This window comes from Phoenix dactylifera, chromosome 14, assembly GCF_051530095.1.
Source record: "Phoenix dactylifera cultivar Ajwa chromosome 14, Ajwa_hap1_PhDact_Kaust_v1.1, whole genome shotgun sequence".
Classification (NCBI taxonomy): Eukaryota; Viridiplantae; Streptophyta; class Magnoliopsida; order Arecales; family Arecaceae; genus Phoenix; species Phoenix dactylifera.
Genome location: NC_143203.1, coordinates 9,947,450 through 9,962,926, shown reverse-complemented (window position 1 = coordinate 9,962,926; position 15,477 = coordinate 9,947,450).

Sequence of the window (15,477 nt, the reverse complement as noted above, 5' to 3'; positions counted from 1 at the left end):
ATACTTTTGATGATGATGCAGAAATTATTGAGTTTGAAAAATTGAATCTTAATCACGTACCAAATCAAGAAAAGGAAGATGATCGTGTGCCACCACAATCTCAAGATTTGCCAAAGGAATGGAGGTACACGCATGGACACCCTAAAGACTTAATCATTGGTGATCCATCTCAAGGGGTAAGAACTCGATCCTCTCTTAGAAATTTAAATGACTATCTTGCTTTTGTTTCACAAATAGAATCTAAGATTTATGAAGAAGCTGAAAATGACATAAATTGGATTAACGCTATGCAAGAAGAATTAAATCAATTTAAAAGAAGCAATGTTTGGACATTAACTGAGAGACCAAAGCATAATTTTGTAATTGAAACAAAATAAAATTTTAGAAATAAACTAGATGAAAATGGGGTAGTTTTAAGAAATAAAGCTAGACTTGTAGCTAAAGGATACAATCAAGAAGAAGGGATAGATTTTGAAGAAACATTTGCTCCTATGGCTAGATTAGAAGCTATTAGATTACTTCTAGCATTTGCATGCTTCATGGACTTCAAATTATATCAAATTGATGTAAAAAGTACCTTCTTAAATAGTTATATAGAAGAAGAAGTGTATGTAGAGCAATCGCCTGATTTTGAGAATCATGAATTCCCTGATCATGTATTTAGATTACATAAGGCACTATATGGATTGAAACAAGCACCTAGGGCATGGTATGATCGACTAAGCAAATTTCTGTTAAATAATGATTTTAGTAGAGAAAATGTAGATAAAACACTTTTTTTCAAGAGAAAAGATAAAAATTTGCTAGTAGTACAAATATATGTAGATGACATAATTTTCAGTGCCACTAATGATAGTCTTTGCAAAGAATTTGCTGAATTAATGCAAGAAGAATTCGAGATGAGTATGATGGAAGAACTGAATTTCTTTCTCGGATTGCAAATCAAGCAAACTAAGGAAGGCATCTTTATTCATCAAACTAAGTATACAAAAGAAATATTAAAAAAGTTTGGAAATGAGAATCACAAGAGAATAGGCACCCCAATGAACCCCACTAGTAAGCTAGACAAAGATGAAAAAGAAAAAAGTGTAGATATAAAGTTCTATAGAGGCTAAATTGGATCTTTGCTTTACCTCACTGCTAGTAGGCCAGACATAGTATTTAGTGTGGGAATATGTACTAGATACCAATCAGATCCTAAGGAGTCACATCTAAGTGCTGTCAAAAGAATCCTTAGATATTTGAGAGAAATTACAAACATAGGATTATGGTACTCTAGAGACTTCTATCTAGATTTGCTTGCATATTCTGATGCAGATTTTGCTGGATGCAAATTAGATAGGAAAAGCACTAGTGGAACATGTCAATTCTTAGGAAATAACTTAGCATCATGGTTTAGCAAAAAGCAGAATTCAGTAGCATTGTCAACGGCTGAGGCCAAATATATAGCTGTCGGGAGCTGCTGTGCTCAAGTACTATGGCTCAAGCAACAACTAGAGGACTATGGAATTAAACTACATAACATTCCTATAAAGTGTGTGTTGCCCAAGGAGACAACCCAAGAGAGGGGGTGAATTGGGTTTTAATTAAATATTGATCAATTAAAAATATAATGAGTAATTAACAAAATCTATAGCAAGCAAATTAGTTAGTTTACTAGACACAGTGAGTGAAGAGAAAAAGGGAGAGACAACAACCAATACAAACACAGAAAAGTTTATAGTGGTTCGTGTTGGGATCCACCCATGCCGCAGAAAAAATCAAAAATTTTTCTGATCGCAGCGGAAGGCATGCGCGAGATCCCGTTTATCGCATGAACATATTTCAAAAATCGTCGTTTGTAGATAGATTAGAATTAAAACATTTTCATACAATTAGGAAGATCAGATCTTCACCTTGTGCGGGTAGATGATCACCGCAAATCTGATGATCGTGGTATTTGTTGAAGGTTCGCTTGAAGCCGCACACGCGTCCGGCCTCTACGGGTATCCACACGAGGCAGAGGACCGATCTAAGTCTTTGAATCTCCCTGGGGTGCTAGCTCTCTTGCAGAGAAAACTTTGATGGCTGAAATCCTCTTCTTTGAATCAACTCTTGATTGCCTTGAGAGGAGGAAGAAGAAGGATGGATCAAAAGGAAGAAGGCCAAACCCCTATGCAGCCTTTTTCCTTTTTCTTTCATTGGAACCAAAAACAGCAAGGGAGGAAGGGCTACACCCTTCCCTTTTTCTTTTTTTTTTCTTTTGTTGCTGGTGGCTGAAAACCCAAGGGAAGGGAGGGTGCTGTTCACGGCTCAAAAGGGAAGGGAAAAATCATCTCACGGCTGCCCCCTTTATCCTCTTTTTAAAGGCATATGGAGCTCCTACTTTTTAGGAGCTCCATCCTTATCCTTTTTTTTTCTTTTCTTTGATGCGGCTGAAACCAAGAGGGAGAGGGGGCTTCACGTATATCCTAGGAGGAGAGGAGAGAGTCCAAAAATCCTCATTCACGGCAGCCCCTTTTTTCTTTTAAGATTAGGATTGGAGCTCCTAAAAATTAGGAGCTCCATCCTTATCCTTTTGGAGCCAAGAGGAGGGGCGTACCCCCCCTCTTTTCTTTGTGATTTCGGCCAAGGGAGGGGCTCGCCCCTCCCTCGTCTCCCTTCCTATCTCACTCCCCACTTAATCAAATTAAGTGGGGGGTGGGGTTAATTACAAGGTGGGTCTAATCCTATTCCAAATAGGATTAAGTGAACCCATTTTCTTTCCTTTTAAATCCTAAACTAATTAGGATTCTATTGAACCATGACTCTATTGAACTCTTCAATCCTAATCCAATTAGGTGTCATTTAACTTATTAGATTAAAATTAATTAGGACTTAAGAAATCCTAATCTAATTAGGATTCTTAGAATCCTACTCCAAGTAGGACTCGGGTCTAATATGATCAAGTCTAATTAATTAAATCCAATTAATTAAATTAAATTATAATCAAATTGCAATTATTCCTTCTTCAACTTGCTAGTTATCAATCAAATTGATAATTATAAATTATTTATGATTCCTAATCACAATTCAACCATCGGATCAGTCAATATCTCTAATGTGTGTAACCCCATAGGTTCTATTCTATCTGGTAGTGAGATATATTGCGATCTCTATCACAATATCATTAAAAACTTCTTTCAATGGGTAGGAACAATTCCAACTCTTCTCATTCGAGTTCACTGATCACCAAGTGAATGCCTTTAAGTCTCACAATCCACCAGTGACACCTAGCAGCATGTAGTGGCAATCCAGCAGAATGGAATGATGAACCTCTAGGTGTAGTTAGTGTATGATACAGTCCCTCTATCGTGGATCCCGACAAGATGGAGGTCATGGATAACTCGTCAAATCCCTATCGTCTGTCATATGTCAAGATTTATTCGACTTAAGTTCGAGAGTGGAAAACTTTTTTTCCACTATACATACTACCCCGGCTGAGGATTTACGAACTCAGTCTCATAAATCACATAGGATCTCTCTTAACCTATCAAGGTCGATAGATTCCATCTAGATGCACCCCTACTCCTACAATGAACCTACTGCAGCCAATCTGCACTACAAGAACCCAAATGGCTAGGGCCCATGTTTATGTGCTCGTCAAACTACAGCAACCTCACCGTGAATAGCTGAGGCATCGCAGGTCAAAGGATCAGTCATACAACTGCAGCATCAAGTAAGTCACTGACGAGTGGATAGACATCCAAGTGACTACTTGCTTTGGTCACGCTCAGTACCCTTGTTCTCTAACAAGCACTTGTACAATTGCTCCAGTGTCCCCACATTGTGGACTTAAGACTCGTCCATCAAAGAAAGCAATCTGTACACTAATCTCAGCGGATCAATCACCGTCCTCGTGATGATCCATCGATCAGGAGCAATTGAGGAATTAATCACCAATAACATATGCCTCAAATTCTCAACTCTTGAGAATATGCGTCATCATCTTATTAATTCCTTGGACGATTTATCGACACATAAGAACATGAATGAAAAGAATGCCCAACTTAATAAATTCATAATTAGGTCAAGTACAAATTTATGTCCCAGAATAAAATAATGTGTCAGCCAAATTGGCTTCTAGGGCATACTTCTAACAATCTCCCACTTGCACTAAAGCCAATCAGCCCTAAATCTAAGCCCCATCTTCTCAAGATGCGCTTCAGTTTTTGCTGACTTAGCTACTTAGTGAATGGGTCTACCACATTGCCTTTGGAGTCTACTCTCTCATTCTCTACTTATTTCTTTTCGAGGTAGTCGCTTATCAGGTTAAACCGCCGCTCCATATGCTTAGACTTATGGTGAGACCTTTGGCTCCTTAGCTAGTGCTATGGTGCCTTTGTTATCGTAGTAGAGCGTTATGGCATCTGATGATATTACACCTAACTCTGCAATGAACTTCTTAAACCAGAAGGTTTCCACTACACACTTAGAGACGGCTTAACATTCAGCTTCTAAGGTAGAATCTACAATGATCGGTTGTTTGGAACTCTTCCAATTTACTGAACCACCATTGCACATATTCTGATGTAGACTTTCTATCATCAATATGTGTGCATCCTTCTACCTTCAACTCTGATCTTCTTCCAAAGACCAAGAACATGTTCTTAGTTCTTCACAAGTACTTAAGACTGTTCTTCACAACTATCCAGTGCTTCTTGCTTGGATTTGAATGATATATGCTCGTGACACTCACAGCATGTACTATATCAAGTCACGTACATAGCATGGTATACATGAGGCTCCTTATAGCCGAAGCATAAAGGATCTTGCTCATCCACTGTATCTCTTCTGATGTCTTGGGGCACATCTTCTTGGAGAGATTTATCCCATGCCTAAGGGGTAATAATTCCCCTTTTAGAGGTTTTCATGCCGAACCTCTTCAGCACTTCCTCTATGTACATATCCTGTGACAGGACAAGCATCCTCTTAGATCTATCTCTATAGACCTTAATCCCCAAACTATAGGATGCTTCCCCAAGGTCTTTTATGGAGAAATCCTTAGACAACCATACCTTGACCTAAGTTAGCATGGGAACACCATTTCCAATTGGAAGAATATCATCCAGGTATAATACGAGGATTACAATAGCCCTCCCACTAACCCTTCTTATAAACACATGGTTCCTCTTCGTTCTTGATGAAATCAAACGATTTAATTACATCGTTGAAACGAGTATTCCAACTCCGAGATGCTTGCTTTTGTCCATAGATGGACCTTTGCAGTTTACAGACCTTGTGATCACTATCACTGAAAGTGAAACCTAAAAGCTGCTCCAATAGATATCTTCCTCAAGATATCCATTTAGGAAAGCAGTTTTCACATCCATCTGCCAGATTTCATAATCATGAGATGCAGCAATAGCAAGCAATGTTCGAATGGACTTCAGCATGGCTACTGGTGGAAAAGTATCTTGATAATCAATGCCTTCGCATTGATTATAACCTTTCGCCATTAGCCTTGCCTTATAGGTCTCTACCTAGCCATCCGAACTTAATTTTCTCTTATAGATCCATTTACACCCAATAGGTACTATACCTTCTGGTGGATCTACTAAGGTTCAGACTTGGTTGGAATGCATGGAGTCCATCTCTGACTTCATTACTTCCAGCCATCTCTCGGAATCGATGTCTAACATCGCCTCGTTGTAGGTATTGGGATCCTTATTTTGATCCCTATCTCCCATGAGGAACACTTCCTCTACATCCTCTGTAAGTATACCTAAGTACCTTTCAGAAGGATGGGAGATCCTACTATATCTACGAGGTGGAGGAGGTACAACATGTACTGGCTCAATATGAATAGGTTCTATAGGCACAATGGCTCGTTGCTCTTTAGAGATTTTCTCTTCGAGCTCAATTTTTCTCCCACTGCCTCTATCAAGGATAAACTATTTTCCATGAAGATAGCATGTCGGCTCACAAACACTTTGTGATTCTCTGGGACGTAAAATTGTATCCTAATAACTCTTTAGGATATTCTATAAAACGAGCACTAATTGTCCTATCCTCTAACTTGTCCGCCTGTTGTCATTTGACTTGGGCCGGACATCCCCAAATCTTGAAAATAACCAAGACTCAGCTTCTTACCATGTCATATCTCATATAGTGTGGTAGGAACAGACTTAGAGGGAACACTATTCAATATGTAAATAGCTGAAAATAGGGCATCTCTCTAAAGAAACAAGGGTTGATCAGTGAAGCTCATCATGGACCTGACCATATCCAATAGGGTCTGATTCCTCCTCTTCGACACTCCGTTGAGCTGAGGTGTATCAGGAGGGATCCATTATGAAACTATACCATTCTCCTTGAGATAATCATGAAACTCTCTATTAAGGTGTTCACCTCCTCGATCCGATCGAAGAATCTTAATGAGTTTTTCTGTTTGTTTTTCTACTTCATATCTGAACTATTTGAACTTTTCAAAAGATTCAGATTTGTGTCTCATACACATATCCATACCATGAGTAATCATCGGTAAATAAAATAAAAATTACAATTCCTAACCTGCGCATCGAATGGGCTACACACATAAGTGTGTACTAGGGTAAGTATCGCAGTGGACCTCTCCCATGTCCTACAAAGGATAATTTGGACATCTTTCCTTGAAGGCAGGATTTACAAATCGGATATGACTCGGAAGTCAATGAGTCTAGAAGCCCATGTTTCTCCAATTTATTTATTCTGTCTTCTACTATATGACCAAGCCTGAGGTGCCACAAATACTTTAGATTTATCTCATCTCTAGATCTTTTGGATCTTATGGTACTCACTGTTTGCTCAGATACATTCACAGATACATCCAAATGTATGTGATAGAAACCGTCAATCATAAAACCATGTGCAACCAATTTATTTCTCAAATAAATGGAACAGTAGTCTTATAAAAATCTTCCTGTGCTAAACAAGATACAGAAATCAAATTTCTGCTAGCAATAGGTAACGGTCCCTAAGTATCCTTTTAATAATGAGCATATCTGACATACCTTCTGAAGGTCTGTCACCCTTCTTGCTCTTTATGCTTCCCATGTATGTAGGACAAATCCTCTTCAAATGGCCGTCTATGATGCAATGAAAACACTTTCCCTTACAATCGGCCCTTTTCTTGGAACTTCCTTACTTGGCCTTTCTCGATCTTCTGCTTCTTCGTAGGCTTCTTCTTCTTCCAGGTAGACTCTCTCTTGGAAGTAGAAACCAACTCGACAGCGAGAACGATGCCCCTTGAACTCTTCAAGGTCCCTAAGGTAGTTACCAATTTATTTAACAATTCTGTTTTTGGTGCATACAATCTTATTCATATGGTAGTCTACTATAAACTGTTCATATGAATCTGGAAGGGATTGCAGGATCAAATCCGTTTGCAATTTCTTGTGCATGATCATGCCGAGCTTCTCAAGCTCCTCTAGGTCCTTTATCATGGTCAAACCATGATCATGGACAGACTACCCATCACGCATCTTGGCCTTGAAGAGCCTCTTGGACACTTCAAAACATGCTGCGGGACTCTGTTCACCATACAACTTTTGTAGGTGATATAATATATCCCTGGCAATCTTCATGTTCTCATGCTGGCATTGTAGTTCATTAGATATGGATGCCATTATGTAGCACCTAACTATATTGTCATCATTCGTCCACTTAGCATGTGTCTTACGCTGATCAGTAATCGGACGAATTGGTAACACGGGGATTCTATGGTCTAGCACATATCCGAATTTCTCACAATTCAAAATTATTTTGAAATTTGCTGAGCCAGTCTTTATAATTGGGTTTGGTCAAACGGTTGTTCTATAGGATATGAGTTAAGAGTCTAGAAGCTGATTTTACAATCCTCAAAGAGTAAAGATTCTAGTTAGAATTTTGTACTTGAACTCTATTTATTTTAGAACCTTTTAAAACAAACACCTCCCACTATTTCCTCGAATCTCTTACACTCCTCGGGTAGAGAAACGGAAACCTGCGACTCTAGGTTTCAAGTGGGGTGCTACGATCCCACCAATTTACATGCCACCTCACCTAACAGTTATTGGCGACACATAAAAGGATGAGTGTACAACTCTTGTACAATACTTTTCAAGCAAATTGCAGCGCTATCCGGTTTCTAAGTCATGAAAGCCTCACCTAACAGTTATTGGCTCCATTCCTTAGTTAAGTCAGACCCACCGTATAACCGCAGAAGTAAAGTCGTCATTGGGTCCTCACCTAACAGTTATTGGCGCCCAACTCCATCTTTACCCCTACAACATCTCATGCCTAATAGAGAGGTCCAGTCCTCCGATGCAACTTGCCCACTGTATCCAGCCGAGACAAATCAACACCGGAAAGACCTTAGCAGCTCTACTACGATGGAAGACCGCTAGACTTAATATTTTCGAGGAGATTTAATTTAGATCTTTTTCATTTAATTATCTACATCTCATGCAAATAATTATCTACCCGCTATGAATAAACATAAACATAAACAATAAGGCATAATCACAAAATAATTGGTGATGATCATGGATCCAGGATGGGGTCATAGTACAAGCACATGCACGTCAATTGGTTAGATCGTCTTCAACTCTTGACTCGATCTTGAGCATCCTTGGTCCAATTGTGATCAACTCCTTGATCCATCTCCAATCAACCCTTGATCTCGATCCGCGCAAATCATGCTTGTAGAGGCATGCACCGATCAATTATTGACGTACAAACACATCACAGATTACATCCCAGATAAACTTTAAAAATAAAAGAATAATTACAACCCTTTTTCATGAGACACGCAGGTCTCTAATACATCAATTTAAGATGCATGCAGGCATCTAAAAATCTAAATTACATGCCATCACATAACATCACAGAACATTGCAGAACATTACAGAACATTTCAGCACATGTATAAGGGTTCATCCATGATCATCACCATACGCATCATACGCATTAAATATAATTTACATATCTGAATATTTAACTGATTATGTCATCTTATGAGTTGCTGATCATGCAAGATGATTCTAAATATTTGTAATCATATTATCAAAGTATTAGAATCATTAATCCAAGCATAGAAAATCAGCATGCAGAAAAATCAGCAAGCTGAAAATTCTGCATGCAGAAAAATTCAACAAGCATAATCTTTCAATTTTCAGATCTATTATGCCTTAATCTTTTAATCCTAATCTTAATCTATGAAACCTAGGCTCTGCTACCACTATTGGGATCCACCCATGCCGCAGAAAAAATCAAAAATTTTTCTGATCGCAGCGGAAGGCATGCGCGAGATCCCGTTCATCGCATGAACATATTTCAAAAATCGTCGTTCGTAGATAGATTAGGATTAAAACATTTTCATACAATTAGGAAGATCAGATCTTCACCTTGTGCGGATAGATGATCACTGCAAATCTGATGATCGTGGTATTTGTTGAAGGTTCGCTTGAAGCCGCACATGCGTCCGGCCTCTACGGGTATCCACACGAGGCAGAGGACCGATCTAAGTCTTTGAATCTCCTCGGGGTGCTAGCTCCCTTGCAGAGAAAACTTTGATGGCTGAAATCCTCTTCTTTGAATCAACTCTTGATTGCCTTGAGAGGAGGAAGAAGAAGGATGGATCAAAAGGAAGAAGGCCAAACCCCTTTGCAGCCTTTTTCCTTTTTCTTTCATTGGAACCAAAAACAGCAAGGGAGGAAGGGCTACACCCTTCCCTTTTCTTTTTTTTTTTTCTTTTGTTGCTGGTGGCTGAAAACCCAAGGGAAGGGAGGGTGCTGTTCACGGCTCAAAAGGGAAGGGAAAAATCATCTCACGGCTGCCCCCTTTATCCTCTTTTTAAAGGCATATGGAGCTCCTACTTTTTAGGAGCTCCATCCTTATCTTTTTTTTTTTCTTTTCTTTGATGCGGCTGAAACCAAGAGGGAGAGGGGGCTTCACGTATATCCTAGGAGGAGAGGAGAGAGTCCAAAAATCCTCATTCACGGCAGCCCCTTTTTTCTTTTAAGATTAGGATTGGAGCTCCTAAAAATTAGGAGCTCCATCCTTATCCTTTTGGAGCCAAGAGGAGGGGCATACCCCTCCTCTTTTCTTTGTGATTTCGGCCAAGGGAGGGGCTCGCCCCTCCCTCTTCTCCCTTCCTATCTCACTCCCCAGTTAATCAAATTAAGTGGGGGGTGGGGTCAATTACAAGGTGGGTCTAATCCTATTCCAAATAGGATTAAGCGAACCCATTTCCTTTCCCTTCAAATCCTAATCTAATTAAGATTCTATTGAACCATGACTCTATTGAACTCTTCAATCCTAATCCAATTAGGAGGCATTTAACTTATTAGATTAAAATTAATTAGGACTTAAGAAATCCTAATCTAATTAGGACATATTAAATTTCAGTCCTAATCTAATTAGGACTCTAAAAATCCTACTCCTAATAGGACTCTAATTTAATTTGAAATCCTAATCTAATTAGGATTCTTAGAATCCTACTCCAAGTAGGACTCGTGTCTAATATGATCAAGTTCAATTAATTAAATCCAATTAATTAAATTAAATTATAATCAAATTGCAATTATTCCTTCTTCAACTTGCTAGTTATTAATCAAATTGATAATTATAAATTATTTATGATTCCTAATCATAATTCAACCATCGGATCAGTCAATACCTCTAATGTGTGTGACCCCATAGGTTCTATTCTGTCTGGTAGTGAGATATATTGCGATCTCTATCACAATATCATTGAAAACTTCTTTCAATGGGTTGGAACAATTCCAACTCTTCTCATTCGGGTTCACTGATCACCAAGTGAATGCCTTTGAGTCTCACAATCCACCAGTGACACCTAGCAGCATGTAGTAGCAACCCAGCAGAATGGAATGATGAACCTCTAGGTGTAGTTAGTGTATGATACAGTCCCTCTACCGTGGATCCCGACAAGACGGAGGTCATGGATAACTCGTTAAATCCCTATCGTCTGTCATATGTCAAAATTTATTCGACTTGAGTTCGAGAGTGGAAAACTTCTTTTCCACTATACATACTACCCCGGCCGAGGATTTACGAACTCAGTCTCATAAATCACATAGGATCTCTCTTAACCTATCAAGGTCGATAGATTCCATCTAGATGCACACCTACTCCTATAATGAACCTACTGCAGCCAATCTATACTATAAGAACCCAAATGGATAGGGCCCATGTTTATGTGCTCGTCAAACTACAGCAACCTCACCGTGAATAGCTGAGGCATCGCAGGTCAAAGGACCAGTCATACAACTGCAGCATCAAGTAAGTCACTGACGAGTGGACAGACATCCAAGTGACTACTTGCTTTGGTCACGCTCAGTACCCTTGTTCTCTAACAAGCACTTGTACAATTGCTCCTGTGTCCCCACATTGTGGACTCAAGACTCGTCCATCAAAGAAAGCAATCTGTACACTAATCTCAGTGGATCAATCACCATCCTTGTGATGATCCATCGATTAGGAGCAATTCAGAAATTAATCACCAATAACACATGCCTCAAATTCTCAACTCTTGAGAATATGCATCATCATCTTATTAATTCCTTGGACGATTCATGGACACATAAGAACATGAATGAAAAGAATGCCCAACTTAATAAATTCATAATTAGGTCAAGTACAAATTTATGTCCCAGAATAAAATAATGTGTCAGCCAAATTAGCTTCTAGGGCATACTTCTAACAGTTTGGAGCCAACTCATGCTCCTACGTCCATTCCCCAAGCCGCACTTAGAAGTTCACTATAATCTCTAGGATTACAGCCGGTTGTTTTACAAGCTCACAACCCAACTTGTTGTTTTCACGAGATTACAACGAACTCGGTCGGTTTTCACAGGCTCACCGACTAGAACCATCCAATTATTTTTCCAAGTTCACAACCTTACTCCGTTGGTTTTATCTTTGGCTCACCAACAAACCTTACAACCCTTGATTCAATCCCCTAATTGAATCAAGTAAGAAAAAAAACAGTTTGGGAATTCACAAAGAAACATTCTAAAAAGGCAAATGTGAGAACAATATAAGCAAAGTAAAGTTAGAAGCCCTCAAACAGATTTTAGATGGAAAAGTAGGGGCTTCTCGATTTCTGAGTCTCCTCTTGAAAGCACTGAAGGTTGGAGGATAGTAGTAGAGCCTTGAATGCGAAGGAAGTACTTCTCGGATTGAGTTGAATGCACCTCTTCCTTTTTTTGCTTGTATTTACTCTTAAGAAGTTCTTGGTAGTTGAAATGCTTTAATGCTCAGATGGAATAGCTTTTTTATTATCGACTATTGCTCACTCTGGCTATTTAAGTGGTTCCATTCGAAAAATAGCCGTTAGAGACTGATTCATAGCCGTTCTGTCCCGTCTGCACATCCTGACAATGTATCCGTTGGGATCGGAGTCGACTCGTGCGATCTGGAGTCGACTCAGCTATTGCTGGAGACGACTCGCCCACTATTCAGGATTTGAATTAAAGTGCTTGTCCCGTCCTAGAGTCGACTCGGACCAAACCTGGAGTCGACTCGCCAACATCTGGAGATGACTCGGGCACTTAGGAGTCGGCTCGTTCTTAGGGTTCCAGAAACCCATCTTTCTATTTTTCTTTCTCGAGTCGACTCGGATTTTCTTGGAGTCAACTCGGCTGTCTTGAGAGGCGACTCGAGATCTTCGGGAGATGGCTCGTTCTTAGAGTCCGAAAAACTGATTCTCTGTTTATTGAACTGATCTGCCTTGGAGTCGACTCGCGCTTTGTTGGAGTCGACTCGGCTGACTTGAGGGTCGACTCTGGAACTCTTGGAGTCGACTCGTTCACAGAATTTCCGAAATTGGTTCTCTGCCTTTCAGACTGCTTTCCTCTAGGAGTTGACTCGGACACAACTAGGAGTCGACTCGCCAAACGTCGGAGTCAACTCGTAACCTTCTGGAGTCGACTCGGTAACAGGGTCTAAAATCCATCGTTCTGTCTTTCTGTCTGTTACCTTTTGGAGTCGACTCGGAACCGTCAGGAGTCGACTCGGAACCGTCAGGAGTCGACTCGGCAAGCATCGGAGTCGACTCGAAACCTTTTGGAGTCGACTCGCTGACAGTGTCTGAAACTCTTCTTTCTATTTTTCTATCTGTTCTCAGTCGGAGTCGACTCGTAGAGTACCGGAGTCGACTCAAGCTTGTGCCAGAACCTTTAAACCACTCGGAGTCGACTCGTAATCTTCCGGAGTCAACTCGGGATGCAGACTTTGGTTCAAATTGAGTCCAATACTTATCCAAATTACTTTGAGCCAAAGCTTGAGGCACTTAAATAGAAATTCACACATGTTTACCTGAAACACTGATTGAATTTATTAGTACAACATAAAATATACTCAATTACTCCATAATCTCTCCCTTTTTGATGATGACAAAATATTGAGTATTTGTAAAGTGAATTGCTCAATCAAGAAGTGAATTGTAGTAAAGTTTCGAAATGAATTCAAATATCTAGTTATTTAGTGTATCCAAAATTGAAAAGTATGAGTCAGTATACTTTGCAATTAAAGCTCCCCCTTTCATTTCGAATTATATAAGCCTTCAAAACATGCAATCAATTGTTTGGCTTATATGTTTTTAATGAATTTGCTTTTTCAGAATTTAAGATTCTCCCCTTCAGCATGTGCATTCAATTTTGTTTGAATTTTGCTCGAGTTTTCTGAATTTTTGTTTAATGTTTTAAACTTGAAGTTCTTAATTATAGAAAGGAAAATCTGACGATTTGTTCTTGAATATGATTCAACTAATCTCTGAATATCCCTTGAATAGATTCTGAAGATTACTCCTTGAGGAGTCCCAACAGAGAGATAATGAGCCTCGAGGTATTGAATCCACAAAGACAAATCATATTTTGCTTTAAAAAAAAATTCTTGTTTAGTGATTCCCTTTACCTTCAAGGTATCATATTTTTTCCTCCTTTTTGTCATCATAGCAAAAAGGTGAAGTATCAAAGAATCAATGTAGAGGCACATAATACAAAAGACACAATGCTCAATTTTTCAGAAAATGACTTCAGTTCATTGATTACAAAATTTGAGTACATTGATTGAAAGTCCAGAAGGACTTTAAATGATAACATAAAAATACAAATCTAAGGACGTCTAGCAGAAGAGGATGATGCGCCCATACTTCGCCGGTGAGCCTGCAAAACCAAGCCCATTCCTTCAGAGACATTTCCTAGTTATGCAATAATCTCTGAGGTCATCGTAGCGTGTGTCTGGGTCAGTTGGGTCACACTTTCATTGATTGTATCGAGCTTGTCTATCAAAATATTTGCAAGCCTTTCTGCACCTTGACTTTGCCTTAGCAGCTCTGATCTGATAGTATCTCGCATTTGCCTCGTGTCTTCCTTAATAGCTGTGAAGCTCAAGTACTGACCCTGAACTAGACTCCTCAGACTTGACAACTCCTCCTTGACTTCAGCTACCATCATGGATACTGCTGCTGTGGAGGGAGTGAGGTCAGTGGAAGGTACACTGGAGGTACCTCTGAGGTTCCTCACTATGTCATCCCTCAACTCTCGGAGCTGTTCAGGACTAATCCTGACCTCTTGTGGCTGCTGAGGTGGTGGCATTGTGGAGGGTCCAGCAGAGGTCGAGGGCTCGGCAGTGAATGAGGGACCAGCTGTGGGTGGGAAGGTGGAAGGATCTGTGGAGTGGTCCTGATCATGGTCAGAGGTAGGTGAGTGATGAGTAGTGGGCTCAGATGGTATGGATGTGGATGACTTCCTAACCCAAGTACCCTCCACCTTGTGGAAACCCATCCGATGGAGAGTCCCCTCACCCATATGATCTGTATATCTGAGTGAGCGAGAGGGTTTCCCCTTAGGGATAGGGACTTCTAACTCCCTAAAAATGAGTGTGAAAAGCATGCTATAGGGAAGACTCAACCTAGGTTTGTCTAGGGGTTCACAGATATAGCTGTAGATAAGTTTGAGGAAGTTGATGGAAATGTCATGTAGAATGTAGAACATTAAGGCTAGATCTTTTTCAGAAATGAAATCAAACCTACCGGTCTTAGGAAAGAGAGTTCTAGAGATGATACTCAGGAAGAGTCGCATTTTAGCTGAAAGCTGATTTGCAAACACCTCCTCTATGGGGAATTGAGGTGGTCTTCCTAGGATGGTCGTAAGGGCCTTAGTCCTATCAGTGGGATGTGTGGGAGCAATCCCCTCTCGGAAGAGGTGGAGGACTCGAGCAATGAGATCCTTCGAGACAGAAATAGGGACATTTGCTACAGTCCCTTGGATACCACCGCTACCCCGTGTGATGGTCCCATAAAATTTCCTAACTAGCCCTGGGTAAGTAAAGAGGTCAAGGGAACAAAAATAATCTAGACCTTGGGCCCTAAGGTGAACCTTTCCCGGAAGAGGAAGTCGAAGTTGACCTTCCTCCCGGTGGAGACAACCCTCCTGGCGCACGGATGCGAGGGTATCGATCTAGGCGGAGAAGGAA